A 16477-nucleotide genomic window follows, 5' to 3' on the forward strand; every position below is an offset into this window, starting at 1 on the left:
TTTCAATTGAATTAAAATACATTCACTTAATTACAGAAGGCTGACATATGTTATCAGTTTCAGTTTTCTGATTTTATTTTCTTTCCATGTTTTTGGCAGTCCATCACCTTGCAAAACAATGAAGTTATTTTTGTTAGTTTGCTAAATAAATGTGGCTTTTATTAATCCTTCCCCAGAGGCAGTCAATTTATTGAGGAATGAAGTGTTTCATTCCACAATATTGGCTAGTTTCAAATATTCACTGAATTTCAAGTGCACATTTTCATCTTTTGCAAATGGCATTATGCCATAATAAAGAACAAAACATGAGATAATACAGTACTGGTATGCCAAGAAAAATTTGCATCCCAAAAACCTCACTGAAATCTTAATGTCAGGTTGGGGTCTACTTCATTGTGAATCTGGACATACGACTGTGCACTTTAAGCTGAATTAGACATTTTAGTATGCTGCACGAAATTCTGATGCTCATAGAGTATTCTGTTTCTTTTATGATGTCATGTAAGATCACTTAATACTATATATGTATGAACATATGGGCTTGCTACGTCATTGTAGCTCCCCACGCACAGTAACACCTGTCTTCTGGGGCTCTCTAGTAACTACTGAAATGAAGCTATTTGTAACAGGTCATGGGAAAATATGCAAATGGTGCTTTGAAAAGCATTAGTTTCAAAGTACATTACCTTTTACGCAAGATGTATTATGTTATGTGTGCGTACGTACAATGAATTTTTTAAATCACAGGGTGTTTGATTCTCATTTAAAACTAAACATATTGAGAACTAGCCACTTAAAAGAATTTCAAGCCCAGAAGACGAGACATTAACGTCATTATTTAAAATTTTACTGGCACATTTGTGTGATGTATCTTAAAGTGTGAAAGCTTAGCTTTTCTTGTAGCTTGTTAATCCTCAAGACCAATATTGTATGTGAAACCTTAAATTTTCTTGTAGCTACAGTATGTACATTAATTTAAACCATTAACTTTTCCTATTTGTGTGGTCACTCTACTTAACAGTGATGTTGCTATTGGCTGACTACATCATGTGTCCTACACTCTGAATATCTGCTGTCATTGGCTGGTGAGGTCAGGTGACTTGAGCTATGACTGGCTTACAAAAGCAAATTTCAATCTCAATTCCAATGCTTCGAAAACTAATGTGCTGTTTCGAATCTATACTATCATAATATGAAAACAAAAATATGAAGTGTATCGTAATATGAAAATATGCAGCATAAATGTTGCTGCACATCAGAGCTTTCCAAAACTTTTCTCTTTTTTTTCTGAGTTTTTTCATTCTCTGAAGTTCCACGCTGGTGTATAAAACCTTTACCATTCCAAGGATTGATATTCATACAGCTCCAAGGGAAAGTATACTGTCACTTATCATGGAAAAAGTTTATTTTTCACCTTGGAAGAAGTGTATTTTCACATGGGAAAATGTGCATTTTTAACTGTGAAATCCGTTTTTTTTTTCCTTCCGTATATATTTCGTATATGAAATAAGCTGCCATGCTTCTGAAATTTCCACATATCCCATGCTTTGCCCGTTCTTTAAACCTCGTTGTGCTACACACAGTAAAAAAGTTGACACGGAAAACCATTTACCAAGTCAAAAGAGCAGATCCCTTTGCCTTATTGTATTGTATAGTAGGGAACTGGGGACCTAAAAATGAGAGAGAGGCTAGCACACCTTCCCACCCAGAAAACAGTGTGTTAGACCGCATGGCTAACCAGGCGAGCTTCCCTTTGCCTTAAGTAAACTTGCTGAAACAGAAGAAAATATTTAAAAAAAGATCAATTGAAACTGAAACAAGATGTCCCAACAAGGTGGAACTCTCGACACATCATCAGGCAAAAATTGATTTTAAATAAAGATCCCTTAATTTCTTGTCCTGCTGTTTTGGATGGAATATTAATGACTTTAAACTTAAAAGATACAGACTTGGAGATAATGCAACAAGCTATACAAGTTATGAAAGTTTTCAATGAGGTAATTAAAGGGATGTTCTCAGAGCAAACAGTCTCATTTTAAAAATGAGAGGTTTGCCAAGCTTAATGGCACTGCAACTGAAAACTTATAAAGACAAAAATAAAGTCAGTCCTCAGAAAATAGATTTGTTAGTTAATAATATGCAAAAGGGTTATCAGAGTTGTGGGGTGTATCTTCAGCAAGGAACTGCATGCTCAGGCATCTCTATTGTACCCCTGATTCAAAAAGCAAGAATTTGCAGACATCATCACATTCCAGGACTGGTACACAAAGGTAATGTTGGTTGTTCAACAAGAACACACACATCTAATTTCTCAACCAGTTACCACCATGGTGCCTGAAAATTCTTCAATTTGGGAGGAGTTCAATGAAACTATCTGTCAGCTCCGTGGAAGTCACAACCTGTAACATGCCACGATTGTCGAACTAGACGTATATTTATCTGAGGCATTTGTGCCTAGAAACAGCATCCCTTAAATTGGTGGGAAATGAGAAAATTGTCATAACTTCTTGGGTATATGTATTTTCATACTAATTGTAAATGATCACTATAGATATATAAATTAATTGATGTTATGTTATAATTCTTATACTGTATTTTGTTTCCAATAAAAGTGTGAACCATAACAAGAAACAGTCTTATTTTTAAAATTTCCCCACTTGAATAAAAAATTTTAAGAACTTCGTTGAAGTATTTTTAATTTTTGCAGTAGACAAAATGTAGAACTTTTAGTCTCAAAACTACTAGGAACATAACCTAAACTAATACTCCTCGTATGGTTTTTTTTTTTTTTTTTTTTTTTTTTTTTTTTTTTTTTTCTCTTCTTCTTCCATACCAGATCCAAATAATACAAAAGTACAGGTATAGTGACCTGGATTAAAAAGGAAAAGTGTCTTCCTTTTATTTATTTTGTGAGTGAATGGTGAGTAATGAAAGAGTTCCTTCATTTCAGTGAGTGAGCATTTCTATTCTGATCTTTGAGAAGAATAGTTTTGCTTAACTCTACAGGGCGCAGCAGCACAGGATGAGCTGCAAACTCCAGTCACTCTGTGACTGCGGGAGGCAAATGTTTCATTTCAAAAATCTAGGCAGAATATTTTACAAAGTAAATAAAGTCTCCATTCCATGAAACTTTTCAGCAATATGCAGAGAATAAAATGGGCAGTACATGCCTTGTGTTGGGGGTCTGATATCCAGTTAAACAACTTGGCAGTATTTGGGCAGCTAGCGAGATAAGGGCGAAAATGTATTATTGTCCCTATTCTACACCACTCTTACTAGCTGAAACCATAGAGCCTTTCTGACTTCAGGCACTTAGTATACAGCGTAAGAGCAGCCGGTTAACAGCTCGAAGTATTAAGACTGCTTTTAAGTAGACCTGATCTGGAAAGAACTAACAACGATAACCACATGAGGAAAAGACCTGCAAAAGGTGAATCAACTGTGGACTGGGGAGAGCCATTAATTACATCTTGCTGAGAATTAAGGGAACCAACTTTAGTTGATACCAATGCCCAATATAGACATTCACACCACAGAGCTATTAATAACCATAAGGTAACAGTCTTGATGCAGCACCTTTTGTGGGGCTGCTTACCAGCCCAACTACAGACAGCACTGGGAACAAAATTCTGCTACCTCTAGTTTAAGTGCAGTAAGCGTGAGACAGACTCTGAAGGAGCACTAAATAAAGATATTATCTGTTTAGCTCAGTGCTCTGTGGGCCAATGATCAGTATGCAAAGTAGTTGTGTTGATCTGAGGCTCAGAGATACAAAAGCACTCAGGTTCAGGCTGAGACTGCTGTGAGTGTAGCTCTGCCAAGGTAATGCACTGTTCACTTACCTCGCCAAACACTTCAGATCCTGACAGGATGGTGTATCATGGGTAGGAATACCAGAGACCCTGCTATCATATTCAACTTTATGAAATGGTTGCCATGGCAGCCCAGATAGCAGAAGCTGGGAAGTTGTGGACTCAGAGAACTTGATGAACAACTCCATGCCACAGGCAAGCCCATCTACTTATGCACCTGCACTTTACTATGCAAAGTTTGGCTAAGTAGACCTTAGCAAACAACTCCTACCTTTACTTTTTGTTTGTGAACAATAAAGTGCAGATCTTTAGGATTGAATACAGGTTAGTGTTATTGGAAGTGATATTAGACAAGATCATGGAATGTACTAGGATAGTCAGAAGGGTGGCAGAGATGAATATAAAATATTGAAATTTATTCCTGAAATTCAACTTAACTGTAGTAAGTATAGATGTTCTACCTAAAGCCACATATGAAAATTTGTGGCAACCAGGACTCAAATCCGGATTTTCTATGTAACCTTACCACTTAGGCTATCCAAACGTGCTTTTCAGACAATCCAGACTTCCGTATGTCACACTCCTATCATTTGCCCACTCTCACACATCTTGTGATTCCTGTGCAGATTTTATAATCAAGACAAGAAGTACTCATAACTGTAGTTACCATTTTTGTCAGTCTTCACCTTATATGTATTTTATGTTTGATGATGAACTACAGTTTCAAATATTGAAATTCATTCCTGAAATTCAACTCAACTATAATAAATACAGACGTACTATATAAAGTGACATATGAAAATTTCTACCTGGATTTCCCACTTGTCACAAGCAGTCAGCTTACCAATTAGGCTGTCCAAACATGCTTCCCAAACCAATCAAAACTTCCATATGTTACATACCTATCTATTTCCAAAACCTACATGGGAATCACGAGATGTGCAAATGTGGGTACATGAAATAATAATCTATGAGAAGAAGTAGATAGGTGTTTAACATATGGATCAATCTCGAGAGCATGCTTGGATAGTCTAAGCAGTAAGACAACCTCTCGTGTTGAGCGGGAAATCCAGCCTGGTCCGGCACAAATTTTTTTATGTCGCTTTAGGTAGTACATCTATACCTGTCACAGTTAAACTGAATTTCAAGAACAAATTTCAATATATTAAAATATATGAAACTGTAGTTCATCATCAAATATAAAAAAATAATATAAAATACAATTAAAAACAGGTCATACTGTAATATACAGGAAGCTCCTGATTATCCGCGTTAATGTGGACCTGAGACTGCACTGACAACCAAGAAACACAATAATCCGAACTACTCATCTTTTTACCGGAAAATCTGATTTAACCAGAAATGGACAATGTATTTATGAAGTTACATTTAAAACTCACTGTGTTTTGTATCACTTGCATACAGTTCAGTTTCAAAAATAATTATCCAGCTTTTATGTTTCTCAATCCCTTTTTTCGACAGTTTTTCTTTTTAAGTCTTTCACTCTTGTATGTCTACCCCCTAAACCTGAAAAAGTTTAACGTCTAATTCCCTTTCCTTCCTCTTTGCATTTGTCATCTTCCTAGCACATGTAAACTTGAGACGTTTGCCTGCTTTATTTCTTTGTTGATAGTCCTCGATGTCGACATACTGTGCTGTTATACTGGCTGAAAAATGGGGGATGGAAGCTCAACACTGGTTACTGTAAATGATGTAGCTGACAATTGCACAGATGTATTTCACAGTTCCTTACATTCACTATTCACAACCCCCCAATATTACAAAGTTATATGGCCAGTTAACTATTGGCAAATTTTGATAAGCCCCATTAATTGGTTGTAGGCAAACATCAGCATACTGCTACGATAGTTTACTGTTGAATATCTATGAGCAGTAAAACCTTGCCACACAGTTCACAGTTCTTACAGAAGAACAAACACTGTCATTGTTTTAACACACTGCCTAATTGTGTTATACTTATTCCATTGTTAAGTTACTGCATTGTTGTTGTTCTAACCAGCACAAATTCCTCGTCTGAAAATCAGCCGTGGACTGACTGTCTCAGGACCAAAATTCGAGCATTTATATATCATCACAATAATAAGTACTGAAACTATACATTGTTTGATGTTTAATTTACAGAAATTACAATTAAAACATAACTCATTAAATTAACTGTATACATCGAAAAATAGTTTTTTTTTTTTAACAGTGTCTTCTACCATGAGAGTTAAGCCGAATTATTTGTTTAAATGATGAAATTAACAGATATAGTTATACAAACAATACTTTTGACAAAACTGGTAATTACATTGGAATTAATTTAGAGCTGGCTTTGCTAACATGTTTTTGAGTAGAGACAAATAAATACTTTAAGGAGCCTAGTGATTCTTTTTCCAAATGTTTATCGTTACTACAGAATTTATATTTGTTTGCAAGTCAACAATAGAATTTAAGTCATGGAACAATTACTGATTTCATCTTAAAATGAAAGATATTAGCTAGGAATAGTAAAAAAAAAAACAAGAAATTAATTATATTAAAAAATGCTGTGACTTACCAAATGAGAAAGCGCTGGTAGATAGACACAGCATTTTCTAATATATTTTTCCCATGTGGAATGTTTCTTTCTATTATATTCAAGAAATTAATTACATACACAAAACTATGTCGAAAATTAGATCTGGTACAATATTCTTTAAAACTGAGGGTCAACCTTTCACTTCTATGAAAATGCAGATTATACTCACGTATGTTAAAAAAGAAATGAATTTAAGGTAGCAGATGGCAAAACAAGAGGGGAAGCAAAAAGATCCCAGCTTGCTTCATCACAAGCTATCCTTGATTTAGGTTAACATTCATTGCCAGTGATCCATTTTAGTTGCTGTGGTATTATTGAGATTTGTCGGCAGCTAGGAAAGCACAATAAACAATGCATTCCTCCCAGTGAGTTTGACAGTAGGCTTTTATTTCATGTCAGCACTGTGCAAAAATTCTGAAGGGAACTGTTTGACAAGAACACCTCATCACTCTCTTTTACTGTAGGTCTTACGTGAATTGGAAATTATTTACGTTTAGCTCCTGCCAAAAGGTCTAGCCAAACATACAGAGAGGAATTTGAATGCAAATCAGTTATGAGGGTAGAGTTCCCACATTTGCCTGAAGATGAAATGAAAAACCAGAGAAAAATATTTCAGTGATGTCCAACAGCAAAATTGAAGACCACATTGTTTTCCATCTATAAAACATGAGTCACATGCATAATAGGGTATGCTAAATAAACATATTCATTTTAATTATAATGGGATATTCAGGCTTTTTCCTTCATTTCCTTTACTGTGACCTTCCTTCCTTATCTTCAGCCAAGAAGATAGAATATGATCAAGCATGTGAAATAAATCTGACAGCCAAAACAGTTTTGTGTCAAATTGGCCTGGGGGAAAAAGCCTAAATTCTCTGTAAATTTTCTGCAAATAATACTTATGAGACTTCACCTGCCTGCACATCAATACTTCCAGATGAAAATATATTGTTATTAACATCACCAATTTATTGTTTCTCGTTCAGTCATATAATTATATCTAAATGTCCATGAGAATCTGTAGACCAAGGGCAGTAGCACTATCCATACCTTCATTTGTGTCATGATATTACTAATAGAAAGTGCTTCCATTGACAGGCAAAAGCTTTTCTCTGCATTCCATAGCAATACCAATTTAACACATAAGTAATGAGGAGGTATTGAATAGGATTGGGGAGAAGAGAAGTTTGTGGCACAATTTGACAGAAGAAGGGATCGGTTGGTAGGGCATGTTTTGAGGCATCAAGGGATCACCAATTTAGTATTGGATGGCAGCGTGGAGGGTAAAAATCGCAGAGGGAGACCAAGAGATGAATACACTAAGCAGATTCAGAAGGATGTAGGTTGCAGTAGTTACTGGGAGATGAAGAAGCTTGCACAGGATAGAGTAGCATGGAGAGCTGCATCAAATCAGTTTCAGGACTGAAGACCACAACAACAACAACCAATTTAACAACAATATTATGAAAAAGATAGAGTGCTACTCACCATGGAGATGTTGATTTGCAGACAGGCACAACGAAAAGTCTGCTATATGCTATTCATCTTAGCTTTCGGCCAAAAGGCCTTCCTCTGAAGTAGAAAACACTCACACAGTCACACAAGCACAGCTCACATGCACATGACCACTGTCTTTAGCTGATGTGGCCTAGTGACTGGTCACATGTGTGTTTGAGTTGTGTTTGTATGAATGTATGTATGTGTTTTCCTCTTCAGAAGGTCTTTTGGCCGAAAGCTAAGATGTATTGCAGTCTTTTCATTGTGCCAGTCTGCAACAGAATGTCTTCCCTGTATGGTGAGTAGCAATCTATCATTTTCATTATATTGTTGTTATTCCATCGTGGACTATCCATTGTTGGTTAATATCTATTCACTTAAATATAAACAAAAATGGGAAATTGTAATTATCTTTTAATCCTGTCCATTACTCTTATTTAAGCTATCTTATTTACAGTGTTCCAAGACATCCATTCATAACTTGTATCCATTTGTGAAGAAATGCACTAGAAGAAAGAAAGAAAAATTATCTCAATAAATGTACAACCTCTATGTGCTGTTGATGAAGCGTGCGGCATGACCCCGCCAGCCGACGTGGCCGCAGTACGCTCACAAGCGCAGCCTCGGACTAACTCTAGTACCTCCGCCACGGAAGTCGAACACGCGCCAGAACAAATGGACATGGCCAGCCCATAGAGGGCTCTGCATCTGCGGTGGCTCTTCCACACAGCGGCTCTCGCCCAGCGAGGGCGCCATCACTACACCACGTGCAGACCACGGCTGATAGCCACTCCCTCCGGTTTCGTACATAGGGATCCGCTGTGCCCTAGTCCAGTCAGTCTGGTACTCGCTCTGAATTGCGTCTCTATCTCGGCGGTACTGCGTTCTGGTCGTTGCTCGTTGTTGACATTTGCCTGGCTCTGGTTCCGAGTCGATTTACTGTTGGTGTTTGGTGTTGTGGTTTCTACAAGCCTCTGTTGTTTATCTCTTTCTTGTTGTGTCGGTCATAGTCGGTTGTCGTTGGTCTGTCGTCCGACTCGTCCTTGTGTTTACCCGGTGTGCGTGCTCCACCGCCGGCGGCTTCCCCACCTGGCGGCTCCGATCTGCAGCCCAAGGTGTTCCCATGGTTGGTTTTGGTTACCACACTAACCGTAAACAAACCTCTAAGAAACTGCAGCAAATCCCACGGCAACTTCCCTCATGTCCGCGGTGTTTTACGAAACATTCACGAGAGGATTGTCCCCAACGTTGGGCCGTGTGTCACAAATGCAAAAAGAAGGGTCATGTGGCATCTGTTTGCAAATCCGACCGCATACCTGATGTTCATGCACATGACGCTGATTCTGCTTCTGTGTTGTCTGTCAATTGTACTTCTTCCATTTCAGGGAAGTTATTCCTCACTGTCCAAATACTTGGTCGGGATGTTCGCATGCAGGTGGATACTGGTTCTGCTGTCACTATCGCCAATTCTCAGACATATCTTCAGTTGGGTTCTCCAATCCTGTCACCTGTCACTAGGCAATTATAGACTTACAATAAACAGAACATTTCTCTCTTGTGACAATTTGATGCTGAGGTGTCTTACAAATCTGTCGTTCGCACTGTTCCCATATTTGTGGTCGACCATAGTAACACGGAGAATCTTTTTGGTTTCGATGCCTTTCGCATTTTTGGGTTCTCCATAGATGACTCTGTCAATATCGTCTCTGATGCTATTCCTTATGCTCAATTGGATTCCTTCTCGATGACATTTTTGTCCCTTTTCTCTCCTGGGTTAGGCCGTACAAATGACTTTGAAGCTCATATCATGCTCAAACCCACTGCTCGGCCTAAGTTTTTTCAGGCTCGGCCCATTCCTTTGGCCCTTCGTGATCAGGTCAAATGGGAGCTGGATCGTCTCATTGCTTCAGGGGTCTTGCTTCCTGTCACTTCCAGTGAGTGGTCCTCTCCTGTTGTCGTTGCTAAGCCCAATGGTGATATTCGTCTCTGTGGCGATTTCAAAGCCACTGTAAATGCTCAATGCCTCATCGACACTTACCCTATGCCTCAACCTGAAGAATTGTTCACTAAACTTGCTGGAGGCCAGTATTTTTCTAAACTTGCCATGTCAGAAGCTTATCATCAACTTCCTCTCGACGCTGCTTCCCGGCAGTATAACACGCCTTTCGGCCTCTATCAATACCAGCAATTGCCATTCGGGGTTGCCAGCGCCCCTGCTCTCTTTCAGCGATTCTTGGAACAATTATTGCTCACTGTCCCTGGGTGTATAAATTACATGGACGACATTGTCACTGGCTCCAACACTGAAGAACATCTTCAGAATCTCCGCATACTTTTTCATGTCTTACAGACTGCCGGTCTTAAGTGTAATCTTCAGAAATCAAAATTTTTTCAGGCATCTATCACGTACTTGGGGTTTCAACTCTCTTGGGATGGTATTCGTTCGCTTCAGCAAACTGTCGCTGCGATTGATGCCCTTCCTCACCCTACATCTGTTAAGGAACTGCAGGCCTTCTTGGGGAAAATAGCATACTATCACAGGTTTTTACCGTCTGCTGCTTCGGTGGATCAGCCGTTGCATCGCCTTTTCACTAGTCCGCGTCATGCGATGCAGCTGCCCAGAAATTGAAGACTATGCTGAAACAGGCCCCGTGCCTGGCTACTTGTCGACCTGGCCAACATCTTGTTCTTGCCACGGACGCCTCTCAATACAGGGTTGGTGCAGTCCTTCCGACCTTTTTCTGACGGTTCGGAACAACCCATTGCTTATGCCTCCAAAATGCTCACGGATGCCCAACGAAAGTATTCTCAAATTGAAAAAGAAGCTTTGGCCATTATTTATGCTCTTCATAAGTTTGGTGTTTTTCTTTATGGATCCAAATTTCATCTTGTTACGGATCACAAACCAATTGTTTCCTTGTTTCATCCATCAACGTCACTTCCCAACAAGGCTGCACACCGCCTCCAGCGTTGGGCTCTTTACTTGTCTTGTTTCAATTATGAGATTCATTTGCGGCCGACGGCTCAACATGCGCATGCTGATGCACTGTCTCACCTTCCCATGGATCCTGATCTGGCATTCGATAGGGACGAACTTTTGTGTTTCCACCTGGATGTTGCCGAGCAGTGGGTTGTGGACAGGTTCCCCATCACCTGGCACCAGCTGGCGGCTGCTACGGGTTCTGATCCTACCCTCTCCCGGGTTTTACGCTGTATTCAGAAGGGTTGGCCAGATCGACTGTCTGCTAAGACTTCTGATCCGTTGCGGAACTACTACGCTTTGCGTTACCACCTCACGGATAGGGATGGTGTTATCCTCCTTTCCACCGACAATGCTTCGCCGCGTGTTGTGGTACCTGCGTCTTTGCGTGCTTCGGTCTTGCGCCTCCTTCACCAAGGGCACTGGGGTGTCTCTCACACAAAATCTCTGGCGGGCCGTCATGTGTACTGGCCCGGCATTGACTCTGAAATCGCACACATGGTCACTGCCTGTGGCCCTTGTGCGTCACAGGCCGCTGCCCCGAAGTCATCTTTGTCACCGTGGCCTTCGCCTGAGAAGCCCTGGGGGCGTATTCATGCTGACTTCACGGGACCTTTTTTAGGTACTTATTGGCTTCTCGTTATTGACGCCTACTCTAACTTTTCTTTCATTGTCCGTTGCACGTCGCTTACCACCGCGGCAACCACAAATGCTCTAGCTCACATTTTCTCTTTGGTAGGCCTTCCCTCTACTCTTGTTACTGATAATAGTCCACAATTTGCCTCTTCCGATTTTGTGGATTTTTGTGCCTGTCACGGCGTCATGCACGTCCCGGCCCCTCCGTTCCATTCACAGTCAAACGGTGAGGCTGAACAACTGGTCCGCACATTTAAGGCTCAGATGTAGACACTCCTGACTTCTTCTGCTGCTGATGATGTGCTTCTCCAATTCCTGGCTTCTTACCATTTCACCCCCATTGGCGACCACAGCCCGGCTGAGCTCTTACTTGGCCAACAGCCCCGCACGCTACTTCATCTTCTGCGGCCTTCCACCTCACGGCCGCGGGTGCCTTCGCTTGGTCGCATCTTACGACACCGTGGCTGACGCCTGTATGAAATCCAGATGGACACAGGTGTTGCAGTGTGTCATTCGGACCAGCTTTGGCCTCGTGTGCTGGCAGTGCCTGTTCCGAATGCCGCTACACCACCTTCGGCTCTACCTGACGCTCGGGATCCTGGAATCTCTCATTACTCACAATGCAGTCCTCTCACCATCATATCGGTGCCAGCACAAGAACTGACGCAAACAGGAGACGTGCCCATGCAGGAACCAGATGACCATCATCTATCAGAGCAACTCTACTCGCCTCCTTCTCCTATGGACGCGGGCACATCGCCCATGTCTCCTGTTATAACAACCGGACTTGCTGCAATGGGCAGATTGGTGCACGGGGCCCCAGCAGATTCGACCCCCATGTCTCCTGTCATCTCGACCCGTTATCATCGGGGACACTTCAGTCCGTACGGGAATCCTCCTCCTCGAGACTTTATGGCCAGTCAAAAAACACCTATGGACGTTAGCAATCTACAGGCCACCTCCATCAAGACCTGTGCAAAAACTTCAAAGGGGGAGAAGTGTTGTGACTCGCCGATCTTTCAAAGTGCCACCGTGCAGCTACGTGCGTCCTCTACATGCAGCGCTGTCTGCCAGCCATGCAGCAGCAGCGCCACCTAAGCAGCCAGCCAGACAGCGGCCACTAGACTCGGACTCAGTTCTGATTTGACTGTTAAAGTGTACACCCGTCTTATTTTGTTTAATTGATCTGTGACTTACATGTATTGTGTCGTCCTTGAAATATATTTGTTCAACTTGACGTTATAACAATTTTATGGAAGAATTTATTGAGGAAAAATATGTTCTTGGTGAATTGTACTAATGTATGACTTACATATCATTTCTGACATCACAGCTGAAGTTTCCCAATGTTTTTTGGATATTGTCCTACTTTTGATTTAAAATCCTCCATTATTATCCTGTAGTTGGATTTGATGGCACTTATCAGCTTCCGTAGTTCTGTAGATTTGCTTTCTCCTCCCCAGAAAGAGAGTCTTTTGGTGCATAGATTTAAATGATTTCCAAGTAGTAGCTTTTGCTTGTTTTGGAAATACTCTCTTGTCTACAATTCCTTCAATATCTGTGATATATTTTTAATTTTCTTACTAACAAAAAAGTATGCATCTGATCTTCCTCCCTACTCTATTCCTCTGTAGCAAAGCAAACATCAAACAGTGGAAAATCCAGGATGGAATCTCTGTTGTATGGTCTGTAGTAAAGCATATTGAAATGATTGCACAAAGATTCCCCCACTGTTTACCTATCTATGAATGTCGATATTAGACATTCAAATTGAGTTTACATCAAAAGAATTTAGATGTTCCATTCACACAGCAAGTTTCAGACTCAACATACGCTATTGTATACATAACACCATTGGCCAGCTCTTGCAGGTCACTGCCTAAGAACTTATTAACGGCTGCTGATTACTGCAGGCCACTGCTTCAGCATTACGCCACCCCAGCCAGCAAAGGGCATCGAATCAGTGACTGCTATTGAGCGACCTACACCCAAGAGGTACAGAGAAGCATCATCACTTGACTACTTTTTGCTGGTGGAGCCACTCACATCAGTCAGTATCGTTCAATGGCTCCCATACGGTTTCACATCTGGCACCAGTGGGCCTGAAGGTTGAACAGGGACTCTATTAGACATTGCCTAATTAGTGACTGTGATTGCCAGATGCCTTCAGCCACATGTTGGGGGCCGTGTTTGCTCCATGGATGACACTGCAATTGCTACAATCAGTTACTGGGTTGGTTAGCGACACCATTCATGTGCCATGTGGCCATGAATCATATGACTGCGTCACCAGTACTGACCCAGTAGTCACCTGGCATCAGGTGCCTACCCAGCAAAAATGGGATGCTCCCATGCCATACTGCACTGTTTACAATATGAGTACTGCTATCTTGCTCGTCACTGTTGAACCCCTTGCTCATGGTGAGGTGGTCAGGATGGCCATTCTGACAAGCCTACACTTGCTCCCTGCAACATTGCTGACACACCTAACACTATCGACTCTTTTACATATGTTTGCATATGAAATTCACTATTGTTATCACCAAGCACATAGAAAAAACTATAAATTTATGGACTTTAACTAAATAGGGGAACAAATTGGTATTAAAAGAGATGTAAAGCAATGGGCCAGTTGAATGTCCTGTCCAGAATTCTATAATACAGCAATGAGTACAAATTACCACTTTGTCTAGAATTCAGGTACTTTCATAGATCTTTTGACCCAGTTTCAAATAAATCTATGCTAGCAGCTCCTTAGATATCAGGTATTGACTCTACCTATGTGTGTATACTGAAGAGCACATACATCAGTGCTGCAGTGGGCATTAGTCTTCATTAAGACAGTGAGAAATTCAGAAAGGAAAGAGGAATTCAGGAATGAGATTCCATTTCACAAAAACTATTCCACAGTCGTAGGTGAAGTTTTCAGACTCTCTTAATTGTGGGTTGAAAACTGGTAGTGCTTTTATATTTTTCAAACTGTTTGGCATCATATAAGTGGTTTTAACACACCTGCATTGTTACAAAAAAGAGGTTATAAACATTTGGTACCTTACAGAATGAGATTTTCACTCTGCTGCGAAGTGTGCGCTGATATGAAACTTCCTGGCAAATTAAAACTGTTTGCCAGACCGAGACTCAAGCTTGGGACCTTTGCCTTTCGTGGGCAAGTGCTCTACCAACTGATCTACCCAAGCATGGCTCACGACCTGTCACCACAGCTTTAAATCCACCAGTACCTGGTCTCCTACCTTCCAAACTTCACAGAAGCTCTCCTGCTAAGCTTACAGAACTAGCACTCCTGGAAGAAAGGATATTGTGGAGACATGGCTTAGCCACAGCCTGGGGGATGTTTCCAGAATAAGATTTTCACTCTGCAGTGAAGTGTGTGCTGATATGAAACTTCCTGGCAGATTAAAACTGTGTGTCAGACTGAGACTCGAACTCGGGACCTTTGCCCTTCACAGGCAAGTGCTCTGCCAACTGAGCTACCCAAGCATGACTCACGACCCGTCCCCACAGCTTTAAATCCGCCGGTACCACGTACCTTCGCTGCAGAGTTAAAATCTAGGAGGCGAGGTACTGGTGGATTTAAAGCTGTGGGGATGGGGCGTGAGTCGTGCTGGCGTAGCTCAGTTGGTAGAGCACTTGCCCATGAAAGGCACATAGTTTTAATCTTCCAGGAAGTTTCATTTGGTACATTGTCTGACTAGTGTTTTGCTCATTAAGGAACAAGTAAAATTAATTTTTTACCCTATATAAAGATAATAATAATGTCATGTGACGAGGGCCTCCCGTCGGGTAGACTGCTCGCCTAGTGCAAGTCTTTCGATTTGACGCCACTTCGGCGACTTGCGCGTTGATGGGGATGAAATGATGATGATTAGGACAACACAACACCCAGTCCCTGAGTGGAGAAAATCTCCGATCCAGCTGGGAATCGAACCCAAGCCCTTAGGATTGACAGTCGGGTGCTGACCACTCAGCTACCAGGGGCGGACTATATAAAGATAACAGTTCGTATGATCTGGGATAATGAAGTGATTGGCATTCATTTCATAGGGTTTTGTGTTTTTGCAACTGAAATCTTGTGGAGTTTTTTAAAATAATGTCCTTGTGTACCATAGGGTGATAAAAGGCCCTTTGCAGTATGGTAATCGAGAACACTGCCTCCTTCAGAAATCCAGCTGTTGTGATTCTCCTCCTGGCTCCACCAGTACTTCACAACGTTGGGGGAGGATTTGAACTCTGGTTGCAGAAGATACCAGTAGAGTTTGAACATGTACGGCACTGTCAACCTCAGTAAGCAATTGCAGTTGTCATTACCAAATGCTTTGTGTATTCTGATTTGCTTTATGTTCTGAGTTGCGCATTGCTTCCTTTTCTTATTTTGAACCGAGTGAAGAAACTACTTCAGGTCTATCAGGAGGTGCGAGTCCAACTCCCGCTACCATAAAAAAGATTGGCAATTGTTGTCACTATTAGTTCTACTTTTGCAGAAGCTCAGCTCCAACTGCCATGTCAAAGTGTCCACATTGCACCCCGTCTTGTTTACCTTCTCCTCTTTATTTTGTGCTTGTTGTTTACTCTCTCCTTTATTCCCATCACTTTGTCTTACTTGGACCTGTAACTTGAGACTGTTCTTTTCATTTAATGGTTCTTTGCCACTTTCCACTTCTCATTGTTTCAAAACTTGCTTTTTTTTGTAAGCAGTTCATAGCCAATCTTCCTCTCATCCTGTCCTCCTGTGCCTCTGTTGACTTAAGCTCCTCGGTGACCGTGTTATGCAGCCTGTCAATGCTTCCCTTTCTCTTTTCATGTGTAAGGACCCCTTGTTCCAAAAGCTATCATTCTTTGTGATTAGTAAATAGAGCGTATTTTTCTCTGTATTTCAGTAAAGTTTGATTTTGGAAATGAGTTCCTGCAATGTAATTCTTCCTCTTGTAATTAGTTGTGGTAAGGTTGTATCAT

The 16477-nt window shown here is 41.1% G+C and overlaps 1 protein-coding gene across 3 annotated transcripts in view; it reads left to right on the forward strand.

Annotated features, from left to right (window-relative positions):
• Positions 1–16477, forward strand: part of LOC126252846 (fas-binding factor 1) — a 97294-nt gene that overhangs the window by 64836 nt on the left and 15981 nt on the right. The gene's annotated exons all lie outside the window — the stretch shown is intronic.

This window comes from Schistocerca nitens, chromosome 4 (genome assembly GCF_023898315.1).
Source record: "Schistocerca nitens isolate TAMUIC-IGC-003100 chromosome 4, iqSchNite1.1, whole genome shotgun sequence".
NCBI classification, from domain to species: domain Eukaryota; kingdom Metazoa; phylum Arthropoda; class Insecta; order Orthoptera; family Acrididae; genus Schistocerca; species Schistocerca nitens.